Below are 12,208 nucleotides of genomic sequence, written 5' to 3' on the forward strand. Positions count from 1 at the left end.
TTTGGTCCCAGGGAAGACCCCCGCCCCCCCAGCCCTCTTCCTGGCCAGATTGTGGCACAAGTCCATGCTGAAGCTAACCACGGTGAGCGGAGCGGCCCCACAATCGCTGTGCCAGTCAGGACTCGCCATCTGGGCCGGGGCCAGCCCCGGAAGCCCTGGCTGGGAGTGACGCTGCAGCCGGAGGGCTGTGTGGGCTCATGCTGGTAGGCCTGGCGCCGGCCAGCTCTCTCGCTCTCTTTCTTCTTCTTCTTCTTCTTTAAGATTCATGTTATTTGAAAGGCAGTATTAGAGAGAGAGAGAGAGAGAGAGAGATCTGCCATCCACTGCTTCACTCCCCAAATGGCCGCAATGGCTGGAGCTGGGCTGATGGGGAGCCAGGAGCCAGGAGCCTCCTCCCAGTCTCCCTCATGGGAGCAGGGGCCCAAGCACTTGGGCCACCTTCCACTGCTGTCCCAGGTCATAGCAGAAAGCTGGATCAGAAGTGGAGCAGCCAGGACTCGAACCTGCGTCCACATGAGATGCTGGCACTGCAAGCTGTGGCTTTACCAGCTACGCCACAGCGCCGGCCCCACCAGCTTTCAAAACCGGATCTGTGGGACCCCGGCCCTCCTGGCACCAGACAGACCCGCCGCTTTCCACGGAGGGCAGGAGGAATTGTCCCAGGGCCTTCGTGCTCTGCCACAGCCACCCCTCACTGGGCAGCTGGGCAGACGCCCCCAGCCCTGAGCCACCACGTGGGCTCCCTCCAGCATCGCCGCTACAGACCGGGGCCACCAGGCAGTCACCCCCACAGCCGGTCAGTGTGCCTGCTTCCCGCTCGTTCGCCCCAGGTGGAGAAGGAACGGGCAGTGGGCCGAGGCCGGGCCGGGGAAGGAAGCTGGTCAGTCTGCTGGAGAGGCTGGCGGGCCGCGGCCGACTGTGTGCAGCCTGGGCTGGCCCAGGCCCAGGGCCCCCAAGAGCAGGTGTGTCGGCAGCGGCAGCATTGGCAGCAGTGCCCCGTCCTCCCCTCCACACCTGCGCTGCTGTGGTCGCTTGGTGAGCTCGCATGCCCTGCCCGTCCTGGGAGGCTGTGCTGGCACTCTGTCCCATCTGGGGACTGTTGAGACGTGAGAGCTGGCCCCTGAGTTCCCTGTGGGCACCACCGCTCTCCCTCCGCCTTGGTTTTCCTCCCTGTGCCGGGGTGCTGCCTGCAGCGTCGCCTTGTGCCTCGGCGACATGAATACTGAGTATCCGAGGCATTGTTGGCCTGCCAGAGCGGTGGGTGCTAATGTCATTATCACTGCGCGTCGGCCAACAAAATTAGCACGGAGCGCAGCGCCAGCTGCTTACGGCGCTGGAGTGAGCGGCTCTCCGGTGGTTACCTGGTGTCTGTGCACCCTGCCAAGTGTGAGTTCGCCGTCTTGTGGGCCTCCCTGCTCGGTCCAGGGAGCTGGGAGAGGTCCAGGGCTCTCTGCTTCCTTATGGCTGAGCGCGGGAGCTCGGCAGGGCTGCTGTAGCAAATCACCCGACACAGCTGCTGCCCACGAAGCTCAGGCGTCCTCTCACAGTTCCAGGGGTCAGACGTCCAGGCCGAGTTCGGTGACCTTCACATCCAGGCACCAGCAGGGCAGGCTCCTCCTAGAGGCTCCGCTGAGGACCAGTCTCCTTGCTTTTCCAGCCTCTCAAAGCCGCCACCTCCCTCGGCTCCCGCCTCCTTTCTCCACCTTCAAATGGCATCGCTCCAGCCTCTGTCTCTGCTGTCCCATCTCCTCTTCTCTCTTTGACTTTATTTTTTAAAAAAAGATTTATTTATTCGAAAGGCAGAAGCAGAGAGAGAGAGAGAGAGAGAGAGAGAGAGAGAGAGGTATTCCATCTACTGAGTCACTCCCCAGAGGCCTGCAACAGTCAGGTCTGGGCCAGACAGGAATCAAGCACTTGGGCCATCATCCACTGCTTTCCCAGGTGCATCAGCAGAGAGCTTGATCGGAAGTGGAGCAGCCGGAACTCGAACTGGCGCCCAGATGGGATGCCAGCACTGCAGGCGGTGGCTTTACCCGCTACGCCACAGTGCCGGCCTCTGTGTCTGACCTTCTGATCAGTTTCTCTCTCCTTTCAGATGACAGAGGACAGAGCTCCTGTCCTCTGGTTCACTCCCAAAACACAACAGCCAGGACTGAACAGAGCGAAAGCCGGAGCCGGGAACTCCGTCTGGGTCTCCGTGTGGGTGGCGGGGACTCAAGTACCTGAGCCGTCACCTGCTGCTGCCCAGGTGTGGAGCTGGACTCGGGGGCAGAGGGGGACGCGGGTGTCACAGGTGGCGTCTTAACCGCAGCACCAGCGGCCGTCCCGGCACGGGGATTCTTAACAAGGGACGGCAAGCAGAGCTCGGCTCCCTGGACTCACACAGCCTGCGTGGAAATGCCCGTGACCATCTGACCATCTTTTTAAAAAACACTGAATGTAGTGGCTGGCACTGTGGCGTAGCAGGTAAAGCCACCGCCTGCAGCACCGGCATCCCATATGGGCACCGGTTCCAGTCCCGGCTGCTCCACTTTTTTTTTTTTTTTTTTTTTTTTTTTTTACAGGCAGAGTGGACAGTGAGAGAGAGAGAGAGACAGAGAGAAAGGTTTTCCTTATGCCATTGGTTCACCCTCCAATGGCCACCGCGGCCGGCGCACTGTGCTGATCCGAAGCCAGGAGCCAGGTGCTTCTCCTGGTCTCCATGGGGTGCAGGGCCCAAGCGCTTGGGCCATCCTCCACTGCACTCCCGGGCCACAGCAGAGAGCTGGCCTGGAAGAGGGGCAACTGGGACAGAATCCGGCACCCTGACCGGGACTAGAACCCGGTGTGCCGGCGCCGCTGGGCGGAGGATTAGCCTAGTGAGCCGCGGCGCCGGCCTGCTCCACTTCTGATCCAGCTCCCTGCTAGTGCACCTGGGAAAGCAGCAGTGATGGCCCAAGTGCTTGGGCCCCTGCACCCGTGTGGGAGACCAGGAAGAAGCTCCTGGCTCCTGGCTTTGGCCTGATCCAGCCCTCGTCTTTCCAGTCATTTAGGGAATGAACCAGGGGATGGAAGATTCTCTCTCTCTCTCTCTCTCTCTCTCTCCACCTCTTCTGCTCTCTGTGTAACCCTGCCTTTTGGATAAATAGAATAAATCTTTTTTAAAAGGCAGAGTGTCATTTTCACCAGATTCCTGTTGGGCTCCGTGGGTGTGTCCGTGGGTGTGTCCACGTGATACGTCTGGGCCCTGAGGCTGACCGAGTGTGGCTCCAGTGTCCATCTCCCACAGCACGACGTGCGTCGTTTCTTCATTTTTTCTAGGCTGTGCCTACTTTGGACCAGGCATGATATTTACTAACCCACTTTAAAAAAAAAAAAAAAAGCTTAAAAATACATTGAGAACATTTTCTCCGAGTCGTTTTTACCATATGCATATTTTTCCACATTTTAAAGTTTCTGAGAAAAGGACGTGTTTTAGAATCGATGTCAGAAGAAACGTGCCAGCTAGCTCTTCTTCCTCCTCACCCTCTAGCGGGGCTCGCGGACCGGCTGACACAGCCACGAGCGACAGCGTCTCAGGCCCTTAGGAATGCAACGGCCCACAAGACGCTTCCTCGAGCCCACGCCGTGCTCCGTGCGCCGTCATGCCAGCGTGATCCACGCTGCTGTCGGGCGTCACGGCTGCCCCCGGGTTTCCGCTGTGAGGCACCACGCAGCACCAGACCAGCTGTGGCAGGAAAGGCGCTCAGCTGGGTACCCGACCCCGTGGGACAGAGGCTGGGTGGAGACCAGACCCAAGACCACCAGTCCAGGTCACAGCCAGCTGGGCTGACCTCCCAGGGAGGAAGCCAGAGCGGTGGGCACCCGGCCCCCCCCACTCCCACCTCCCCCCGTCTCAAGGCAGGGGTCCCCAATGGCCAAAACCAACAAGACACAGAAGGCGAGGAAAAGGTGACACAGTGCTTTGGGGTGGGGGTGGGGGCCGGCACACGGGGCTTTCTCTTCGCTGAGCGGCACAGAAGGCACCGGGCCAGATTGCCGAGAGCCTGGGCGCTCCCAGAACGGCAGGCCCCTCTCCTTTTCTGGAGTTCCGTTCCTCGCCTCCGTCTCGGGGAGGATGCTATTTTTAAGCGACTGGCACCGCGGATCTGCGCACTCGGAGGACAGGCGACTTCACGCCGCGGGGCTGGGCCATGGCGGGCTGCGGTGGGGGCGGAGGGCTGGCTGCTGTCGCAGTACTGCCAAGGGTAATCATATCCTGCCTCGTAGTCCCGGCAGCTCCGGCACACACGGCCACACCCGCCTCAGAGACGCCCTCCTCGTGGGCTGTGCCGGCTTTGTCCCGGAGCCGCCGCCTGTGCTGGACCCGTGCCCCCCGCGTGGGCTCCTTGTGCCCAGCTCTGGCTCTGGGAGGCCCAGGCCACCGAGAGGAGTGGGTTCTCGTGGCTCCCATGGAACGCGGGAGGCTTGGGGGTGGCTGGCCGACACAGAGCGGGCTCGGTTACTGCAAGCAACAGAAACCGGATCTAGCAGATCGGGCTGGGGCTGGGGGTGTCCCAGGGAGGAACCGAGTAGGGGCACAGATGAGAGGCAGGCTTGATTCCGGGGAGGAGGGAGCAGGCCAGCGCCGGGGACCTGGGAGGTGGGGCCTGAGGAGCAGCCGGGTGGCTGGGGGAGCTGCTCTGCCAGTCAGAGAAGGGGGCTTCCGGGTCACGTGGCTGCTGGAGGCACCATCAGCCGCCCCCATCCCCCCTCCCAGGCCCTGAGCCCTCAGGCCACGCAGCCCTGCTGCTCTCTGGGCACCGGGCAGCAGCCGCCTGCGCCCCAGGCAGAGGGTGGGGAGCCCAGGCGGGACTGGGGAGTGTGAGTCATCGCCTGTACCCAGCCAAGCGGCAAACACCAAGGCTGGCAGGCAGGGATGGCCCGGGGCCACTGACCAGCAGCCCACACCCTGCTCAGGGCGCGCAGCCCGGGCCGAGCGCGGAGCTCGCTGAAGAACGGCCCGGCCTTGCCTCTCCGGCCATCGGCGGCCACTCTCGAGCCACGCCCCACCCCCCACCCCCCATCCCCACTCCAGCCTCCCGGGGCTGGCCACCCCGCTGCGGCTCCTGGAGCCGGGCCCTGTGCCTCAGGTCCCCAGGAGCTGGGCATGAAGGCATCCGGGTTCTGAAGAAGACCACAGTCCTGCTGACAACTCGCTGGCCATGGACCTTGGGCCGGTCACCTCTCTTAGCCTCGGTCCCCTCCTGTGTGACGCGGAATCGACGCCAGCTGCACAGGCATCTTCCGGGGACCAGGCTGGAGGGTGCCCCGGGCCGGCCCCCAGGCCGCTCTCCCTCTCCCTCTCCTTGTGCATCACCTCCACCTTGGCCACCGAGAGCCCCCCTTCCCGGATGCTGTGTGACAGACGCCGCCTTGTCCTCACGTCAGCCGGGGACCACCTTGGCTGCTTCCGACTAAACCAAACAAAAACTGTCGCCAGTTCTCGCTGGGGCTGTGGCCTAGCGATTCCAGCTGGCCAGAGCAGAGCCCGTGGCTGCCCCATGCCCCCGAGACCCGGCGTCCCACAGGACCGGTCCCGGCTGGCCGAGCACCGCGGGCAGCTCACGGTCTGTGCATCTCTCAGGCTCCCTTGGTCACCGATGACAGAAATCCAACCCAGAACACTGGAACACAAATAGTTTCTTTTGGCACTAACTAGGATTAAAAATCCACACGAGCCTGGCTTCCGGCACAGCCAGATCCAGGAGCCGGCTGGAGTCGCCCTCCCCTGCTCTGCTCTCCCTGTGTGTTGGCGTAGATGTCCTCACCTGTTTGAGGATAGGTGATGGCGGCGCGGGGTTCTCTGTGGCAGGGTCCACATTTGGCCACGTCAACGTGTCCAGCGCTGTCTGCCCTTCTAAACTGCCGTCAAGTGGTCGGGTGGGCGTTCCTGTCTCCTGACCTTGGCTGTCCTTTGCAGCCGACCCCCAGCGGAAAATGGTTGATGCGACTTGATTTCCACAGCTGATTCTCAAAACGGACTCCAGCGCCCGGCCGGCTCGGTGTCTTTGGAGACCCCACGACCACGCTGTGAGGAAGCCCAAGCCGGCCATTGCCGGAGAGGAGGCCCACGAGAGGGAGGAGCTGAGGGGCCGGCCTCAGCCACCAGCTGCGCCACAGCCGAAGGTCACCCTCCCTGGGACCCGCGGAACCCGGGAGCCCGGTGCGCAGAGGTTTGACGCGGCTCAGCTTTGGGGCAGTGGTTACCACGGCAACCGTGCCCTCTCAACCCCCCCACCCCGGTTCCTGGGGAGGAGTCCCACTGAGCAGCCTGGCCGAGGGTCTCGTCCCTAATGCCACCACTGAGGCTGGACGGCTGGAGAGCCCTGACCTTAGGCTGCTGGGCCCTTGGGCCGGATGACGGGTGGGGACACAGTGACCCCCTCAGGGCCTCAGAGCACCGGCCAGGTGAAGGGAAGCCAGGCCGGCCTGCATCCAGGGCTGCCGGCAAAGGCAGGGCCAGAACCCACCGGGAGCTGCTCCGCCCATGGGACAAGTGCGTCTGGGTAAAGGCGTGGGTGACCGGGGCCAGCACAGGGAACTCAGGCCAACAGCATCGGGAGGCTTTTCCAACTGCACACGGGCAGATTTGGAGAAAGCCCAGGAGACAGGCGAGGAGCTAAGGCTGGTGCCGCCTGTCGTCCCGGAGGGAGCCGACGCCAGGGCGGGGCCCGCCGCGCACTCATCCTCAGGGGGCGTCTGAGTTCCCAGAGAGTGAGCCCAGGGCAGCACCCGGAGCGTTAGTGTGCGGATCAGGGGGACTACCTTTTGGCTGCTAGGACAAAGGCCAGAATAATAGTGGCTTACACGAGAAAGAAGTTTGTTTCTTGTAAGAGGACCCAAGAGAAAGTCACTGAAGCTGGCCTGGCACGCTGGGTGCCCCTTTATATCCGTCTTGTCGGTCCCCCGACACCAGCGTGGGGTTTCTGTAGAGGGCGCAAGGTGGCTGCTCCAGCTCCTGCCATCCTGCTCCATCCAGCCAGGGCATGGAGGGGCCCCTTCCTGGTAAGAGCAGAGCCCGGAAGTTTGAGTCCTCTTCTCTGCCTACGTCAGCGGGCACTTTGTCACACGGCCACCTCCAGCGAAGGGGAGGCTGGGAGATGCAGCTTTCAGCCAGTGGTCAAGTGCTCCAGGGAGACTGCAGGGTTCTGAGGCTGCCTTGGGGTGGGGAGGGCTGGCACGAGTCAGGGGGCGCCCCGGGCCACCATGGGAGGGGTGTGGCCTGCGGTGAGGGGCCTAGAGTCTCATGTACCTCAGCTCTGCCCTGAGTAGCGGTGTGACCTAGCCTGATAATGCTAGATTTCACTGATCCCAAGACTCATCTTACATGTTTCATTTTATTTTTAATTTGCAAGGCAAACAGACAGAGAAGAAAGATCTTCTGTTTGCTGTTCACTCCCCAGAAGCCTCTAACAGCCAGGGCCGGGCCGGGCCAAGGCCAGGAGCCAGGAGCTCCATCCAGGTCTCCCTTGAGGCCGCAGGGACCCAAGGGCGCATCAGCGGGAAAGTGGGGCTGGGGAGGGGCCAGGGCTCGGGCCCAGGCGCTCCCGTATGGGGTACGGGCGTCCCAAGCGGCATCCCAACCTCCGTGCCCATGCCCACTCCTAAGATCCACACTTCAGCGTTGCTGAAATTGGAATGTGTTCACAAGAAATGACGCGTGTAATAGTTTTTTTTTTAAATAAACAACAGCAAAAAAAAGATTTCTATTTTTTTAAATTTATTTATTTGAGAGGTAGAGTTACAAACAGTGAGAGGGAGAGGGGCCAGTGCTGTGGTGTAGCGGGTGAAGCCACCGCCTGCAGTACCAGCATCCATATGGGCACAAGTTCGAGTCCCAGCTGCTCCATTTATGGTCCAGCTCTCTGCTGTGGCCTGGGAAAGCAGTGGAGGATGGCTCAAGTCCTTGGGCTCCTGCACCCACGTGGGAGACCCAGAGGAGGCTCCTGACTTCAGATCGGCACAGCTTCAGCCATTGCAGCCAACTGGCGAGTGAACCAGCAGACGGAAGACACCTCTCTCTCTCTCTCTCTCTCTGCCTCTCCTTGCTCTGTATAACTCTGACTTTCAAATAAATAAATACATCTTTAAGAAGAGAGAGAGATACAGAGAGAGATCTTCCTTCCATTGGTTCACTCCCCAAATGGCCACAATGGCTGGAAGCTGCACCGATCAAAACCGGGAGCCAGGTGCTTCCTCCGGGTCTCCCACGTGGGTGCAGGGGCCCAAGGACTTGGGTCATCTTCCACTGCTTTCCCAGGCCATAGCACGGAGGTGGATCAGAAGAGGAGCAGCCAGGACTAGAACCAGTGCCCATATGGGATGCCGGCGCCACAGGAGGATTAACCTACTGCGCCACGGCACTGGCCCATAGCACTTATAGTCAATGAATATATTCATCCTTATTGTCAATGGAATGCATTCATTGTTTTGAAGATGGCATCACTCAGAGAATACACGTATTCTAGTAAGATCAGTGATGCAGAAGAGACTACAGAATGTTTCGTTGGTATGAGCTCATCTGAGTCTTCCCGGGGCACAGTGAGGGCTCGGTCATTGGCAACCGGGGTCGCTCCCACCAGGTGCCCCTGTGGGGAGAGGAAAGTGACTGTTTCGTGGGTGCCGCGAGAACACCCAGGGCTCGGCAGTCTGCAAGTCGCTGAGAGGCAGGCAGGTCCTGCTCCGCCTTGCAGAGGGGGCCGTGGGCAGGTGGGAGGGCGTGAGCGTCTCCCATCTTCTGGGTTTGCCCGAACAGTCCTGACATGCGGCGACCACACCCTAGGAGGGCAGAGCCATAGAAACATGTCCTCTCTCCATGTCAGAGGCCACAAGTCCAAAATCAAGGTGTGGGCAGGGCCAGGCTCCCCCCGAAGTCCCCGGGAAAATCCTCCCTGGCCTGCACCAGCTCCTGCGGCCCACGGGCACATCACCCCAGCCCAGCCTCCGGCTTCACGGCCATCCACCTCTCCTCTCTCTGCTCCTCTCCTCTCCGACACCAGCCGGCTGTTCCACGCAGTCGGAACAGGTGGCGCCCGACCAGAACGTTCTGTGGCTGTGGTTAGAACACTGTCGGTTTGAGAAGAGACGTGGGGAGGATTAACCGGGAGAAATCATTAACAGGAGAGAACGTCACGCGGCACGCGCTCGCTCGAGCACATCAGAGTTTGTCACCCAAGGCTTCCGTCTTATTTTTCGCCTGCACACTGGGCAAAGCACAAAGATCACCAAAGGGAGAGTTTCGGCTTTTCCTGTTTGGAAGGAATGAAGCGGGCGGGTGCACGGTCTGGGAGGGTCTCGAGGAGCTGGCTGCTCTCTGGGGTCTGAGGGCCTGGCTGGCGCTCACCGTCTCCAGCGGCGCGGGGACCGAGCTTCGCAGGAACCGTGCGCTTGGTTTGCTCGCACTATGGGCAGGGTTTCTGAGGCTGCGCGGAGCACTGGAGAAGCCGGCAGGTCCGCAGGAATCCCGCGGCTCTGTGCTCCTCAGAGCTCTGGCTGTCTCATGACAGGGGTTCGTGCTGCTGCTTTTATTGTTCTGAAATAAAAAGTACAGAAAGCACAATCCCGGGGCCGGCGCCGTGGCGCAGTAGGTTCATCCTCCACCTGCGGCGCCGGCATCCCATACGGGCTCCAGTTCGAGTCCCAGCTGCTCCGCCTCTGATCCAGCTCTCTGCTGTGGCCTGGGAAAGCAGTAGAAGACGGCCCAGGTCCTTGGGCCCCTGCACCCACGTGGGAGACCCGGAAGAAGCTCCTGGCTCCTGGCTTCGGATCGGCGCAGCTCCGGCCATTGCGGCCATTTGGGGAGTGAACCAGTGGAAGGAAGACCTCTCTCTCTGTCTCTCCCTCTCACTGTCTGTAACTCTATCTCTAAAATAAAATAAAAAAATAAAATAAACTCACAACCCCACCAATACCTGTTGCACAGGAAAAGGTCAGCATAACACAAAGAAAAAGTTTTCTAAAAAACAAGAGGAGAATCAATTGTCATCAAATCATGTGAATTTCCAAAGGTGACTATTCGGGTCTGACCGTGTTGCACACATGATAGTGGCCTGGTGCTTGTGCCCAGAGAACCACGTGAAGGTGACAGCCGCAGGTGTGTCCTGTGGAGGGTCAAAGGTCGGCAGGCATGGCTGCAGGTGCTGAGACCTTCCAGACACTGAGCGACTGCTGGGGAAGTTCCAAGCACAAGAACTCACGACCCCCCCGTGACCCCCAGAGGTTGTGCAGATTTAGCCGATGCAAAAGCCGGACAGAGAAGACCAAGTCAGGTCAGAGACCGTAATCTGCAGCAGGCTCCGGCGGGCAGGGGCCTCTGCCGCTTCGCCCGCGCCGCGCCTTTCCTGTGAACACAGAGAAGCAGACCCCTGGCGGCTCTTGGTGGTCCTCGGCGGCTCCTTCCGCTCAGCACCCTGCTTTCTGGGGCGTCCACACCGTGGGAGTCCCGGCTCCTCCCTTCCGTGGCGGCTGGGGCCCTGGCAGCCTGAAGCCGGCTGGAGAGAAGGTTCACCTTCACCACGGGGCGGCTCCGCCCCCGAGCCAGGTGCCCTCCCCGCCCTCGCGCCCCCCGCAGGCCAAGTGTTAACCATTCACCAGCACGCCATGTGCTCCCGTCCTCGTGGTCCGGGGGGCAGCCGGCCAGGGAGATCCGGAGAGGGTCAGGCAGGACGACCCTGGGTTGAGCTGGAGGGAGGGGGGCAGGCAGTGCCCCGCCCACTGCCTGCCCCAGCCCTGCTCTTCTGCTCTCCCACAGAGCCGGAGCCACGGCCTAGGGGCCTGGGGGGAAGGCCCCTCCCCAGTACAACGATGCAAGGGAGGCGGGACCACCTGAGTGGGCGTCTTCCTGTCCGTCATGCCGTGCCATTGCTGTGGTCAGGACATGGGCTGGGTGTCCCCACAGGTCCATGGCCCAGGGCTTGGGGAGATGGTGGCACCTGTGAGGTCAGGGGGCGTGCCCTCTGGAGACTTCTCTCTGACTTCCTGTTTGGTGATGATAAAGCCGCACACGCACACCCCTCCGTGTCTGCCACTGTCCACTGCCCCCGTCAGAGGCCAGCCCAATGCTCCCCACCCCGACCTTGGGCTTTGAAGCCCCAGAACTGTGAGTTTAACAGACTTTTTCTCGTCATGAAGTTGGCTGCCTCGGGAATTTCGCTAGAGTGAGGCGAAGCTGACCAGCGCACGTGTGGAGAGGAACCTGAGTGACCGGCGATGTGCCGAGGTTGGGGGAACACAGGGCACGACTCAGGGTCTCACCAGTGTCCTCGGGCCTGAACCAGCCCAGAGCTGCCCGCAACAGGACCGCCCGCGGCGGGTAGCCAAGGCGCAAGGTTGCCCAGGCCATGGCTGGACAACTGCCCAGTAACTTAGGACCTGAACAACCCTGACGCAGGTGCAGCCTGGCGGGGGAGGGTGGCAGCAGGAGCTTGGGTTCTGGAGAGCGCAGCGCGCACCTGTCCTTTCTCGACTGTCTCTCCCAGACTGTTCTGTGTTAATGTGCACAGATCCGCTGCCCCCTCTGCCTGCCTGTGTGCCAGCTCCAGGCGCGTGGGTGCCACGTGGTACTTGCCCGCTGCTCCTCATCGATAGGCTGTTCTCGATCTCACCGTCATAGGCAGACCTGCCCAGGACTGGCTGTGCACGTGGCCTTGGCACACCCGTGCCTGAGAGGCTCCTCCTGTGGGTAAACTGCACTCCGGGGGCTGCACCTGCTCACCGTCCTGCCCAGGCAGGGTCCTCACACCGGGCAGCCACGAGCCAGGACCCCTTCCTCCCAGGCACCCATCCAGGGAGCACTCGTCAGAGATGGCAAAGGCACCAAATGGACTTGATGTTTAGCGACTTGGCCACAGCGTCCGCCTGCTTTGGGGAACGGGAGCTTCCCTGGGAAGACGGTCAGAGAGAGAAGCCGGCGCTGGCACCGGCACAACAGCTGCCTGCAAGCAAGGAAACCAAACGGATGGGAGTCCGGCCCCTGCGGGCCCTCTGTCTGCAGAACTCACCCGCAGAGCCGGGCCCTCCTCCTCCTGAGCCCAGACCTGGGCGTCACCAGCACCCCCGCTATACCCTCCTCAGTCCCGAGTCACCAAAAGGGGTCTTTACCTCCCTCCCCCTGCCCCGGCCCGGGGAGCCAGCACGGATCCGAGGGAATCTGAGATCCATGACAGGTGCATCCTCCGGAGCAGGCACT

This window comes from Oryctolagus cuniculus, chromosome 18 (genome assembly GCF_051225735.1).
Source record: "Oryctolagus cuniculus isolate XC-2025 breed Fujian yellow rabbit chromosome 18, ASM5122573v1, whole genome shotgun sequence".
In the NCBI taxonomy this organism is placed as follows: Eukaryota; Metazoa; Chordata; class Mammalia; order Lagomorpha; family Leporidae; genus Oryctolagus; species Oryctolagus cuniculus.